This window comes from Colius striatus, chromosome Z, assembly GCF_028858725.1.
Source record: "Colius striatus isolate bColStr4 chromosome Z, bColStr4.1.hap1, whole genome shotgun sequence".
Taxonomy (NCBI): Eukaryota; Metazoa; Chordata; class Aves; order Coliiformes; family Coliidae; genus Colius; species Colius striatus.
The window spans coordinates 86,309,791-86,324,634 of NC_084790.1; positions in this window are offsets into that span (position 1 = coordinate 86,309,791).

Here is a 14,844-nt window from a genome sequence, read left to right on the forward strand (position 1 = left end):
ATATTGAAGGAAGGACAGGATGGGTGGGATGCTCGAGTTGAACAAGAGCAGCTGGAGAGGAGTGGAAACTTGGTTGTCCCTCGAGCCCTTCAGGAACAGAGATGCAGACATGAGCTGCAGCTCCAGACAGCCAACCTCAGCTTTGCTCACTTAAATGCAAAGGATTACCAAAACGTCTGTTTATACAGGAGAGCAATAATTTACTTAGCACTGAGGTGTAAGGAGCTGCAATTAGGCAAGCATCATCAAGCAGTGGACCTTCCAGTGTAGACCAAGCTGGTCGATTGTTTCAGGAGACTTCTAGGGGAGGGAAATAGAGAGTGTGTGTGAGCATGTGCATGTGTGTAAACAAGCTGAAATGGTAATCACTACATCATTGTGTCACTCATTTCCTGCTTGTCCCACTGGAATGAGTGGGGAGGTGAGTTTATTCTAATCCTGATACTTCAGGAGAAACAGGAGCAGAGAAAATAAAGGTGTGATGTCACTTCTATTAATAAGATTGTTCCTCTTGCCATCACTCAATGAGACAGTCAATTGGCAAACCCACTCTGAGTGGTGATATACCGTAGCAAAACGTTGTGGTTATATTATCCTGACTGTGAAAACAGATGTAGACACATTGTTTGCACTCAATGCCTTGTCCCACCTACTGATGTACACACATCAAATCAAACGGAAAAAGCAAAAAGAGACAAAACTTTGTTTCTTCTCCATATTTGGCACAAGAATAGGCACAAAATCCCTCTGGACGTGCTGTGTTATCTGTGCCCAAAGCAAAGGCAAGGTTTGCTTGCTTAGGAAGCCAGTGAAGGTTCCTGCTACAACTTGGCAACAGTTTCTGCTCTTATAGCCCTGGATACAGATACAATCCTTGGAACTAGAGCTGGAGTAAATCTTGGTCTGAGTTTACACACCATTGGTGAGTTTCCGCATCTAGGTTGAACGTTACCTTTAAGAATGAAGCAAAAATACCAAGATGTCTTATTGTGTTCTTGATTCAGCCAAGTCGAGAGTGCATTGGGTCCCTTGAACCAAGTGTCGTGGTATCGTGGTCAAGTTTTCCTCCTGCCAGTTCCTTTGCTGGGTTATGCATTTTAAACCCAAAATGATTCCTCTGATTTTCCCCGAGTGTCCTCTTTTTCTGCCAGTGCATCTCCTTCCACGTTGCACCGTGCTCCTCAAAGGCAGCAGTATGCAGTGCTGCAGCTGGGGGGTGATTACTAACAAGCAATTACTTTTGCAACATTGTTTCTTTCAGTGGGATTAGGTTGGTATTTGATCTAACCAGCCCTAACTCTATCCAGCTATAAACGATGCTTTATTGCCAGGTTTGAAAAGAAGCTGTATGTCCTGAGTTATGGATGCAAAGAGCTTTCATTAATGAGTTTTTCAACTTTAGTAACCCAGGAAATTGAAAATGGGGAAAAGAGAGGAGCAGAGAATATATTCTTGTTACGAAGCAAACGCATCTAAGATCCAGAAATAAAAGGTTGTAAATTAGCTACTGGGTATTTTATGTTCTCTGTTTTGACTTGTCTCTTTTCCAGCTTTTCATAAACGAGACTGTCTTAAAAATTATAGCCCCATTCTTACAGTAACTGCTATGGATACCCAAACTGTGTGCCAAATAAATCTGGAGGCTGAAAAAAGGCAACAGAGAGGTGCATGGGCAACAGATGCGTTTCACACTTTATTCTGGTCTTGTTACAGAGGTGGATCTGTGTCTGCAGTGCTGCTCGGTGCCTGGACACACAGGAATGGCTGCAGCCCCAAAATGAGCAACGTCCCCATCCTTTTACTGGCAGCTTGTGACATCAGTTGGATTAACTCTGCTCCAAGCATTTAAGCATGGTTCTAGGTGGTTCCTTGGTGTAACTCAGATGTTCAAGGCTGTTCAAATGTTCAAATCATGTTTTTTTTACAAATCACTCAGTCCAGAAATCCCAGGCTACAAAGGACTCTGTGGTTTCTGTTTCAGCTGCAGAAAAGGCTCCTCTAAAGAGGAGCTTCCAGCTCCCAGCCCTCCTGAGTTTGTCCAACTTTTTGACAGTAGGGATTGAAGACTTTAGCCTTGATGACTTCCCACTCACTGTACCATTGTGAATAGTAATAATTCACTCAACAGGAAGGACTTGATGGCATCCATCAGCAGTCAGAGCCTGCAAAGCCTGCAGAGCTGGAAAACACCTGAAGAATACTTAATTCTATTTTTTTATAACAAAATGAACCAGCTTATGTCTTTCTCAAGCTCTCATTTGATGAGGCAACGAAAATACCACTTCTCTCCAGTGATTTCAGCGTAAAATGGCAAATCTATGGGTTTTTTTCAGGTTATGTCTAAAGTTACCTTGTCTTTGGTCCAGTTCTTGGGGCCTTTCTGGTTCACATGGCTGGAAGAAAAAAACAGAGGCATGAGTTAAAATTTGATTTTAGGGATGATAAAAATATATGTCAGGATTAGACTTTAGGTGTAGCAAGGAAGAAGTTTCTGGTCCTAGCTGCAGGGTTGTGGCAGAGGCAGGTGGTGACTGTGGAAAGAAAGATTTAGAGCAATTCATGGATGATGGCAGGTCCATAAATGGGTGGCAGCAGCCCAGGTGGCTTGTAACCTCTACCATCACAGCAGTTACAGGTGCTGAGGTGTATGAAGGTTGTCTTGGCTTGGTCAGCATTACCTAGACCTCAGGTCATTTGGTGTGAGTCAGAGGGGGACTTCTGCTAGCACAGATCCCCCTGGATGATGAAGACTTCCCGTGCAAAGGGTGGTGACTGTGCTGGTGGGGAGATGTCCTGGTTCTGGGAGAACTTCTCAGCTCTGGGGGGAGAAGAAAGCTTTGCTATGGCACAATCAAAATGATAACGAAGAAGAATAGTGAAGCGTGAATGATGTTCCTTTGCAGCCGAAGATCAATGTCGAAGAATGTATATTATATTTACATCAGTGAGGGATGAGATGTTTGCCTGAGAAGAAAGGAAAATAGATCAAAACTCTTTAAGCAGCTTTTCTCAAACCACAGGAAAGTTATCTTTTTATTGTTTAAATGGAACTATAATTACCTCACTGCATTAAAATTCTCTGCTGAAGTGTTTCACAGACAGTGGCAAATTCAGTTCCCCTGCGTTGGCTTTTTCTTCCTTTATTATGGCTTCTTTCTACCAGAACTCCTCATTGTGTGCACACATGTGTGTGCTCAGACACCAGCAGGTACTTTGGGCAGTGACAGGCAGCAATGCCCAACCTGGCAGGCAGTTGCTCTTTGCTGAAATCCCCCCGGGGCTGCCTCTCATCCAGCAAAAGGCTCCAGTGACCGCGCTGTTGAAATAGCCGTGCCTTTTCTTTACAGGAGGATCTTCCTTTAATTAAAACTCTGTAGACTGGCATTATTAGCACCGAAGTGCAAGCTGGTGTAAAGCAGGGTTGATTACTTCTAAAAGAAACGGCTGAAAAAAGGGTTTAAAAGTACCATTTGGGTAAAGGCGGGAGTTTGCATCCCTAAAGCCAAGTCCATTAAAGCATTTATAGCACCCTTTTCTTTCCTTTTCTCTTCAGCGTGGTGGCTCTTTATTTCAATCCCCGGCTTGAACTTTCTAAAGGTTGCCTAATCCATTCCTGATTAAATATGTGATTGCAGGCTCTGATTATGCGTGTGTGTGCGCGAGCGCGCATGCTTGTTTGTGTGTAATCTGGCTTTGGTGGCAAGGTGCCCAGAAATCGGTACAAACTAGGTTTTACACGCAGGAAACCTGCCTGACAGAAGAGGATTTCGACTGTAGCCGAAGAGTAAATTAAGAAGTGCTGGTACATCCTCAGATGTATGAGCCCTCGTATGTAACAAGCGCCCTCGTAAGTGGCCCATTTGTACTGTCGCTCGGAACAAAGCGTGAGAAACGGCCCCGTGCTCTCCATGCAAGCAGCAGCTACATTTAAGCCTTAAATCTGAATGCAGTGGCTGGTTACTGAGCCCCTGCCTGGAACCCCGGAGAGCAGGAACTGCTCCTAACAAGCAGCTCCACAGTTGGACCTTCTCTGTTCCTCCTGCTTTAGCTCATCACGAGTCAGGTTAAGCAGTTTCATGCTTTTTGGCTTTGGTTTGGTTTTTTGGCTCCCCAGGGACCATCTGTGCTCTGCCAGGCACACAGCAGTGGGATCCAACCACAGGTCATTCCGCTGCTGCTATCCAGAGAACGCATCGTATCAAGGACTTTATTCAAAACGAGAGTAATTCAAGGGCCTGTTCTGCAAGGAATGGATTTAAGCTCCATTGAGAGAGCTGACTTTTATCTCTGAATTAGTCCCACATAAAATAATTGCATTTAAAAAGGACTCAGCAGGCTGCTGTTATCAAAACCTTTTGAAAAGTCTGTTCTGTTTGATATTGCCGTTTGGCTTTTTTTTTTTTTTAAACAACATCAAGGCAGAAAAAGAAAAAGACAAAAAGAGAAAGAAAAAAGAAATTGATAAAAGACACTGCAGTGCACATTAGCTTACCCATGTCCCCTGCTGTTAGAAGAGGCCCGAGCAGGCTCAGGACACCGTGTGGCACTCTGTGCTGCCACTCGTGTGGACTGCATCGTGAGAAGGAATAGAATCACAGAATCAGAGAATCGTAGAATTGAGTCCAACCACTCACCTCACATTGCCAAGCCAGTCACTACACCACGTCCTTTAGTACCTCGGCTACATGGCTTTTCAATTTCTCCACCACCTCCCTGGGCAACCTGTTCCAACGCTTAATAACCTCTCAGTGAAAAAGATCTTCCTCATCTCCAATCTAAACCTCCCCTGGTGCAATCTGAGCCCATTTCCTCCTGTTCTGTCACTCATTACCAGAGAGAAGAGACTGATCTCCACCTTGCCAAAACCTCCTGTCAGGTAGAGAGTGCTCTTGTCTGCCCTCAGTCTCCTCCAGGCTCAACACCTCCATTCCCTCAGCCCCTCCCCATCACCCTCGTGCTCCAGCCCCTTCCCCAGCTCTGTGCCCGGCTCTGGCCATGCTCCAGCCCCTCAGTATCCCTGTGGCAGTGAGTGAGGGACCCAGCACTGAACACGGTATTCAAGGTGTGACCTCACCAATGACAAGTACAGGGGGAAAATAATCAAAGTTCACCACCAAACAGATTTGTTTGTGTCTCTCTCCATCTTTTTAAACAGTCTTAGCCAGGATTTCTCCACCTGCAGACCCAAGGAGATCATGAGTGAAGACTGACCAAAGCCAGGATGGCTTTGTTTTTCAGGCTGGCCAGTGCTTGGCTGCTTGGGCTGCTGAGGAGGTTGTGGGAACTTTGTACCGGCATAGCAGTGAGTCTGAGTTGTGAAGAACAACCAGGAATGGGGAATTGTATTGGGAACGAACTCTCACAGCCCTCCTGGGAGTGAAGCGTCTTCAAGCAAAGGCGAGGGTGACCCCAGAAGGTTATTCTGGTGGTGGGACTGCACCAGAATTTGGACATTTCTCTGCTCTGTCCATGTAAAGGTCAAACCGCAGCTTTGCAGACAAAACAATGTCATAAACTTACTGAGTGCCCACACCTCCTGTCCCACAGCTGGCTCTTCCGTGGGATTCATGGTGGACAAGCCCACGTGGACGTCACATCTCTGCCTGGCTCTGCTCACTGCTGTGGCTTGCCTTCTTGTGGTGTTCCCAGGGAGCCACCACAACTGGAGGAGGTTTTTTCATCATAGCCCAGATAAAAAAAAAATCACACAGATTTAGGTGCTGTCTGAAAATACTGTCAGAATAAGAGATAAAAATTGGAAAGATGTTCCTGGGTTAATAGGCACCATCCTCTGTCCTTCTGTGTGGGGATCCTGTTCACAGCAGAATCCAAATGGCCTTTGCTGAAGGAGAAGTGTTTGCATCACAACCATGCTGGTTCAGCAGCTGAAATGGAAAGAAAAAAAGGAGGTTAGATCAAACCAGATTTTAAATGTATCTTTTTTTTTTCTCTCTTTCCTGGTAAAATTTAACGTCTGAAATTAACAGCGAAAGAAATTTTCTGCTCAACCCACAGCAACGTATTACACTCCCAGCCTTTCTGAGAAATGAAGGACTGTGGAAATGATTCACAGAGGAGATGAGGAGAGAGTGAGTCGGTCTTGTCTGTCTCATAGCCTACACTGAGAGCTGTGTGGTGATGTGACACACCGAGGGGATGAGGGTGATTCCCTACTTCACCTGGAAGCGTCTCAAAGCTTCTAAGGGTGAGGGGCCTTCAAGGCTCTTCTAGCAGAGCTCTTCCACTTCCAGTTGTTTGAGTATTTAAAAGAGGGGGTAACTCGCTGTCCCTCTGCTCGCCTGTGTGATGGGGAACTAAAGTGTTGGGATGGATGAGCGTTACTTTGCAGGATGATTGGCGTTGCCAGCAGCACCCAAAATACTTCAGAGTCTAAAAATGACGACATCTCCCTGAGGAGGAAGAGAAGCAGGCTTGAGCTCATGTAGACAGAGGAAGGAGGCCAGAAAAAGTAAGAGGACAGGAGGAAATGGCCTCAAGTTGCATCCAGGGAGGTTTAGATTGGAGCTGAGGCAGATCATTTCCATGAGAGAGACGTCAGTCCCTGTGCCAGGCTGCTCAGGGAGCTGGGGGAGTGCCCAGCCCTGGAGGGATCCCAAAGCTGTGGAGCTGAAGTGCAGAAGGCCATGGGTTAGTGATGTGAGGGGAGAGCTGGGACTTGATGAGCTTAGAGGGCTTTTCCAACCAAATGATTCTATCATTCCCTGACCATAACAAGACTCAGAAGCCTTGACACCGGCGTCTTTCTTTTCACCTTCCATTTTTGCACTTACTCCTTCAAATGCAATAGGAAGCACAAACTGTTTCCTGACTGCTCACATTGGCTTGTTTTTGGTAAATTCAGTGCTTGACAACAGTTCACCTTGTCTAGCTTTCAGCAGATGTTTTAACATCATTAAATCAAAGCATGCAGTAATGCACGAGCTGCCTGGGGTCAGGCTGGAGTGGAGCCTCCTGCCAGTCCTCAGTGATAGGCAGAGCATGGTCTGCCATCCCAAATCCTGTCCCCAGAAGCCTGGGCAAAAACTTCCTTGTTGCTTGCACCTTCTCACACTGCTCAGTGTCTATCCCTGCCCTGTGTCACCCCTCTGCCTGCTCACCTTGCTGGCACAATGGCTGGGTTAATAAAGCATTGCTCAGCGGTGAGGAGCGAGCTGTTTCAAGCTGGATTTCACAAAGAGAAATCCAATGAGAGCTTCCTGGGTGGCTCAAGAAAAACTCATCTCCAGAGCTGTGGGAAATGTGGCAGAAGAACATTTTCCCAGTGTTTGTTTTAATGTATCACGGGGGAACTGGAGAGGGCACGGCTATGCTGAGGCTAAAGAAACTCGTGTCACCTACAGACCTTCAGGGAATTGTGTATTCATTTTTATTAACTTTAATTATAGGAGCCCTATAAAATTTTCCCATTTTGCGTTGCATGAAAAATGCAGCACTTAATTGCTCTTGACATTTCCCTGGTTTGTGTTTCCCTCTAATGCAATCTCGTGCTCGCAGCAGAGGCGACGATACCAGTTGGCTTGTTCTAGAGATCGGAGGCTATGATCACACCATGAAATTAGTATTTCTGCTGCCTCTCTCGTCAGCTTACAAATATGAGTGTAAATGTGTGTGTTTTCAAGAGGGTGTTTGTGGATTTATGGTGCTTGTCTTGCTAAATATGACAGGCTTCCTTTGCTCTGTGCTCTACTTACCCAGCCAGGCCTGCATTGTTGGGGTTTTTTTTACCCTTTCAGCCTTTCCTCCCTTCCTTTTCCCACAGATCTGTCAGTTTTATTCGTTCTTGTTGTAGGTTTCAAGCCATCTGGACGTATAGCTGTCTTTATTTTTTAATTTTTTTCCCCCAAATGTCATCTCATCTGCTGTAAAAAAAGGAAAAAAAAATGAGAAAGGCATCCAGCATCTGAAAATTACCAATTATAATGTCTGATGGCTGGATACTCTCCGAGCTCAATGCCGCCGTCGTTCCCTGGTCCTGGAGGCAGCCAGGCTCTTTGGACTGCATCCATTACCTGGGATAATGTCTCAGGATCTCCAAGAGGGAAAATGATATGCAAAGCAAACTAACCTGATGGTGATTTGGAAAGACAGAACAATGCAGGGAGCAGGAGACCGAACCCGTTTGAAATGGAAAAGTTGATCTGGAAGGAGAGGAAAACATCAATTGATGCTGCTGCTGCTGCCTTCTGATTGAGGAGGAGCAGAAGTGGTGGGCCTGAGGTGCTGCTGGGTGGGAACAGGGACCAGGGGAGTGGAAAGAGCAGGATGGAGCATCTCCTCTTTATGCGTACACGAGGTGCTTAGCAATCATGCTAATTACCCAGGGAGTCGGTGTGGGGGCTCCTTCCTTGGAGGGCTTCAAGACCTGCTTGGACACGCTCCTGTGTGACCTGATTTAGGTGAACCTGCTTCTGCAGGGGGGGTAGACTGGATGATCTCTAAAGATCCCTTCCAACCCCTACCATTCTATTATTCTATGAAACATGGGCTAGTGGTGGATTTGCCAGTGTGAGGTTAACGGTGAGACTGTGGTCCTCAGGGTCTTTTCCAGCATCAAAGCTTCCATGATTCAAAACAAATGAAGGCACGTGCCTAACAGGCTGGTTTCTTATAAGAATCACCTGATTCAACCTATTTAGCTGTTCAACTAATTTGACCTGCAGAGAAGTGTCTGAAAACACCCAATCAGGGGTGGTATAGTAGAAATATCCTCCAACACTGTCACCTGAAGGAGATGTTCAACCCCCCCAGCTCAGGAAGTACAGAGGACAAAATAGAAGGCCTAGGTTGAAGGTTGTGAAGATGCAAAGAGAGAGGGATCCAGAAAGATTAGTATTCTTTTATTTGTTTTTAAGATATGGAGATAAGAGAGTGGAGAGACAGACAAACAAAACTAAGAAGAGACAACAAAGCTGCTACTAAATCCATCTCTTAGGCACAAATGAAAAACATGGGTGTGAAGCCGTGGAGGTTTTTACTGAGTAGGAGGCTATACCCAGAGAAACCTCAAAATCTGGGATTAATCTAATGAATTAGCTGTTAATCCTACCATCATGTAAATTTATTCCCTCTGCATTTTCTGAGCCTTTGTAGCTGAAGTGTACTGAATGAGACATATTTAGTCAGGTCACATTTTTGTCTTAGACTTCAGAGGAGAAAAAAATTGTTGCTCTAACATAGTTGAGACCAAAAGAATATATATATGTGGGGTAGGTCCATCTAAGTAAATACATGAGTAATATTATCACTGTGATGTGAAACGAGGGGAAAAGAAGAAAGGAATGGTTACTGAAATGGCACTGTTTTCTGTGTCATAAATTCCTGTAGCATTTCAATCTGAGCCACGTGCTGGCACAGACAGCCAGGGAAGAAAGGAAAGAAAGGGAAGAAGACAAAAATAAAGAAAAGGCTGACACATCTTATAAGCAACATTGTAGAGAATACCAAATGCCCACACAGCACACCTAATGAGGGTGAGGAACGTGCCTGGCTGTGGCTTGTCCGAGCAATTGAGCTGCCAAAGAGCGGGAGTGGAGGCTGCCACTGAGTTACACCACCCTGAGAAACTGTTTCATAAGATCTTCGTGGCTCTAATCCAGAGAAATTACTCTGTTCCCCTAGATGTTATATTTATTGTCATGCACAAGAGGTTTGCAGGCATGGATGGAGCTGACTAAAGGGAAGAAGCTGTGGCCATCCGCTGCTTGCTGCATCCTGCTTGCCCACGGTGCATCTTCCTCACATTGTGGCTCTTCTGTCCACTTCAGATTACTTTAAATGATGACAGTATAGGTTGCAAGTGAATTTTCTATCCTTAGCTCGGGATCAGATCACGAAATTTCTCAAGAGCCAAGCAAAAACTCTGCAGACTTTGATACATAAGTGCATACCACTGGTATTGCGTAAAATTAGAGCTATTAAAAGAAGGGATTTAGATAAGAACATCTTTCATTTTTTCCCCTGAACTCTTTCTGAAGAACAGCGATCAATTAAACCTGTCTGAGTGAGGGGATTTGGGGGGTGGTTTGTCTTTTTTAGGAAGCTGTGATTGACTGTTTATGCCATAAAATCTCCATTTCTGGCAGCGTTGCAGACTGCGGTGTTTTTGCCTGTGAGCCCATCATGTTGCAGATGCCACAAGCTTCCCCTCATCACCCCGCCAATGAACTTGGCCTTGGATCTATGAAGATGAGTTGATTCACTCAGGGTATTAAACTCATTTTGGCCCTGGCTTCCAAGACCTCTAGCTCGGTGGCCAGCCTGGCACTGGCAGACCTTCGGGTGTGTTTTGGGATCCATTTGATCCATTTTAGTGCATTCTCTTTGAAGTTAGTACTGTAAATTCCCTCAAGAAACATCAGTGTATTCTATTTGTATACATATGTAGTTTATGGATTGATTTTTTCTTTTATGATCAATAAAACAGAAAGAGTACATGAAGGACCCTGAGTATTATAAATATCCTCTGAGCTGTTTATGAAGTGTCAGTTCTCTCTGTTCTCCAACTGCTTCCCTGAATGATTTTATAAGGGCTCCAACCTCAAGCATTAAGGGTTTGCACCCTAGGGGGTGCTGGGGCATTTTTAAGAAGTCATCTTCTTCAAAGCAGAAGAGGCAAATGTGGTATTTACCCACTGGCTTGGGCAGGCTCCTTGTGCTCCTTCCCCTCAAGGCTCCACCAAAACCTGGGTTGTGTTTTGAGTTTATGTCAACTGCTGGGACCTTTGGCATCCTCAAAGCCATTCTTTAGTAGGAAGGAAACCAGAGGGTGGTGTAAAGATAGCCATTCTCCATGTAATGGTAGTCTCTATGTGGAAAGTTCACAACTTTTCAGCTTTGGAACTGCTCCACATGGAATTGTGTAATTTCCCTTCCTTCTGGTTCACTTCATTCTGCACTTTCTGATATCGTTTGTTGGTGCCTTCATCAAAGCAAGTGCTACTTACAGAACCCTTGTCAAGATTTTATTTTCTTTGGTAAAAGCACATTGATTTCCTTGCATTAAAAATTAAGGCACAGGCCTCATTTTGATCTCAGTTCTGTTTTCAGCTCTGAAATTGGCAGTGGAGTGTAACAGCGCACTTGAAGTGCGCCTTGGATGTTTCCTTGAGGTTTAATCTATAACATGAGTAAAAGAACTTGGTGGCTAATCCATGTCACCAGCAAAAAGTGCTCTTGTTTTAATCAGCACAGGCTTTGCTGTTGGGAAGAGCCTTGGATAAGCTATGTGCAGCCTGCCTCGCTCATGAGGGTGTTGTGGTACACAACAGGAGGAGAGTTGGCTCTTCTGGTGGGAACGTGGGAATTTGTTTTAAACATATGCTTTGCTCCTTGTTTTGCTCAGTGCAGAGACATCAGAGGCAGGCATTGCTGCTGGAGATGCCTTCATCAGCTCCTCTGCAGGTAGAGAAAGCAAGAGCACCTCTGAAACTGTCTGCCAGCAAATGAACCTCATGGCCACTTATTCTTTACTTTCCTACAAACCTCTACTGTTGTTTCCAGATCCAGTAACTGTTGTAATTGCAAGTGTGTCTCATTTAAAACCCCAGAGCTGTTTAAGGCATAGTATAACACTCACAGTCTGCAGTGCCAGGCAGCACCTGTGTTGTCTGAGTGTCCTGAGCTGACACAGGTAATGCCAGCAAAAAATATCAGGAGGGCTCTGAGGTCTCTTACTTTGTTTTCTAATGAATGTACCTGGGGAGGAAGCAGAGACAGAGAGAGTCGTCTTTGATCTTGAAATGCATCTGCTCCTCTTGTCTGCCTCAGATGAGACCCTGGGCTGTGTCTGATCTGGTGATGTGTTTCCTCTGGGACTCTTCCCATGCTGGGGACAGTTACAGGAGACTGGAGATACTGTGTTGGCATAACAGACCTGGACCATCTTGGCAGCATTTCTATGGGGGTCGCTGTAGCTGCTGCGTAACTCTTGCTAATGCTTACAGCCCTGCTGTGAGTCCACAGAGACCTGGATGAGAGTGAAAGGGGTGAAACTTGCTCGATGTGTCAATTCCTGCCACAGCCTTACCATAAAAGTCAGAAGCTGTTAATTGTGCGTAGTTAGTATGAATGTTTTATTACTCATTTCTATTACCTACGTCTTCTGGTTGATCACTGGTTTTGTTTGTCTGGCTTATACGGCTTAGAGAGGCAAAACCTATGACAAACTCAACTGTGCAAGAAGAAAGCTGAGCTCTTTTAATCTGTCTCCAGGCTCTTTAACCCCTTTCTGTTCTTTCTCACAGCAGGAAGGAATGTGGCCTCAAGGTTGTGTCATATGCCATAGGCCAATGCCAAAGTGCACAAGCTGATCTAGACCTGTTTTTGTAATTTATCTCTTTATTTTAATGACCTCTCCCCAAAAGCCTGATTGTCTCAGCAAGGGATATACCTACAGCCTCAGGTGCTACGAGCCAGTGTTGGCTCTCGCTCCTCCAGTACTCTGTTTTAGATGTCAGTTGGCATTTGAAGGGACGTGTCAGCACCGGCGCTGCAGTAGCTGGAAACAGGTTGTGTGTGTCTGTATTGCCTTCTCTCTTTACCCCACAGCTATATGAAGCATAATTCATTTATTTTCTCGCATCTGGATGTCTCTGGGGCAGGGATTGATGCTCCTGGGCTGGGCTGAAGTGGGATTCCCCGCCATGGGCAAGACTGGGGTAGACCCAGGGAAGGCTGGGCAAGGGCGTCAAGGCCAGTGAGTATCCTCAAGGCCAGGATATCTTTTGTCCTTGATTTCCTTTGATCACTTGCTTTCCTCAGAGGAAAGTTCAAGAACTGTATTCACCTAAGGAGCAGATGAATATCTGTATGGGCATCGCTGTACCGACCTTGCTAAAGCTGCACAGACTGATGCACAGAGAAAAGACAGAGATTATATTCTAGGTAAATGCCTGCTGTGACCTGATAGTTTCTCTCGAAAAAGAAGAATAATTCCTCCTATTTACAGAGAAACAAGTGAGTAAGTCCCCGTCAGGAGGATCCCCTCTCCCCGCCGCTCTCATCCCCGAGGCTGGCACATCTTTGCTCTGGTTTAATCCCTGACCTACATCCAACCTCCAGGCTCCCACTTCTCTTTTTTCTCACTGTGAATATTCTTTTCAGGAGAAGTTGGCTGAAGGATTTCCTTAACATGTTACCAGACAAACAGAGTAATCTTTCACACTGCTGATCTGGAACCAGGAGAAAAACCCTCTACAGATCTCCCTGCTGCTCATTCCTGTCATGTCCCTGGAGCTCAATTGTCTCTCCTCATGTCGTGGCACACATCTTCACTTCTTCCTTGGCCTTGTATTTTGAGTGCTACCTTCCTTATCTCTCTCTCTCTCTCTTTTTTTAATCCACATTCAGTTATCTTTTGTCCTCTATCCACAAACCATCATTTTTCCACAAGCCTAACTACAACCAAGCGTGCCTCTCTGCATAGTTATTAGCTATCTAATTTTTTCTGATCAGTAACACCCAGCACCTTATTTAGTGGAGTCATTGTGTGAGCTTCATGTAGGCAGGAATGACTTTAATTAAATAGCTGTCTGCTGTTGGTTGTTTTGGCTGCAGATTCCTTTTGTATTTAGTGAAATTTGTGAGGAAAATGAATCTCAACTGAACTGGTCTAAAGATAAGCTCTTCTTCCTTACTTTTATTTATTTAACTGCAGTTACTTTATAAAAGAGCTTTAAAAATACCCCCAGCAAATAAAGCACATAGAAGTGCAAGTGGGAATCATATTTGACTGCACTAGTCTTTGTGAGGTCTGTTTTAGATTGGGATTCTGTACCCACTGATAAGGAGGTGGAGAAGCAAACCTTCTTCACACAGGTACGAGTAAGTTCACCTCTTTCCCTTTAATCAGCACACCAACTAGATGACAGTAGGTGGTACTGTAGTCAAGTAGATTTCCCAGATTGCTGGAGCGTGCAGAATCATATCCCTGGTGTTGTACCTGAAGAGATCTCGGTGGCTGCGTCTTGCTCCCTTGAGCACAACGGTTACAGGACTTACCGAGCACCACCCTCACCCCTTCTCCCCCCTTACCTCACACGTAGCTGGGTGAAGAGCTCAAAGGATTGAGTGGGTGGCTGAAGGAAGTTGGGTAGATGTGGGAAACGTGTTCCCTTGCTCATGTAAATGTTTCTATGGGTAACTGGGTTTTTTTTTCAGCCCACTTGCTGATGCAGAAGGATGAAGGGCTGAGCAGCTGTGACAGAAAATGTTCAGCATTTTGTGTCAGTCCATATGCAATGTTCCACTGGGCTCCAAATCAAGTACTCAATGAAAAAAACCCCAAGTAATTAAAAGGCAGCAAAACTGCTGGAAGAAGAAGTCTACTAATATCTCAGTAGACCGCTGGCTTTGGATGCTTCAGGTCAAGGTTCAGGTGCCTTCTCCTGCTGGAGAGGGTGTGAGGGCACATCTCTCCCCTGCTACGAGAATAGCCTAATTGCTGACCTGAGGACTAAGCTGTGGCTGAGGTCTCACCATCTCCTTTGATGTTGTTCCAGCTATATAAACTGTTAAACAGCAATAAAAAGAAGTGTCTGACCTGGTGGGTTTTCTGTATGTCTAAAAATACTTCTGGTTTTGTCTCAGACATCACACTTGCTCAGCTTTTAGCTGTTCCAATATTAGCTCCCCACTTTTTGACCTCTGAAAGGGTACTTTATTTGCTGGTCCATCTCAAAATTATTCCATCTTATTAATTCTTTTCCCGAGGTGCTTATTTAACTAGACAGCTCCGGACACCCTTGCCAAAAGTATTTTCTCCTTTGTTTGCTGGGGATGTAGATTCCAGACAGCATTTGCACTTGGCATTTAAATTCAAGCCCT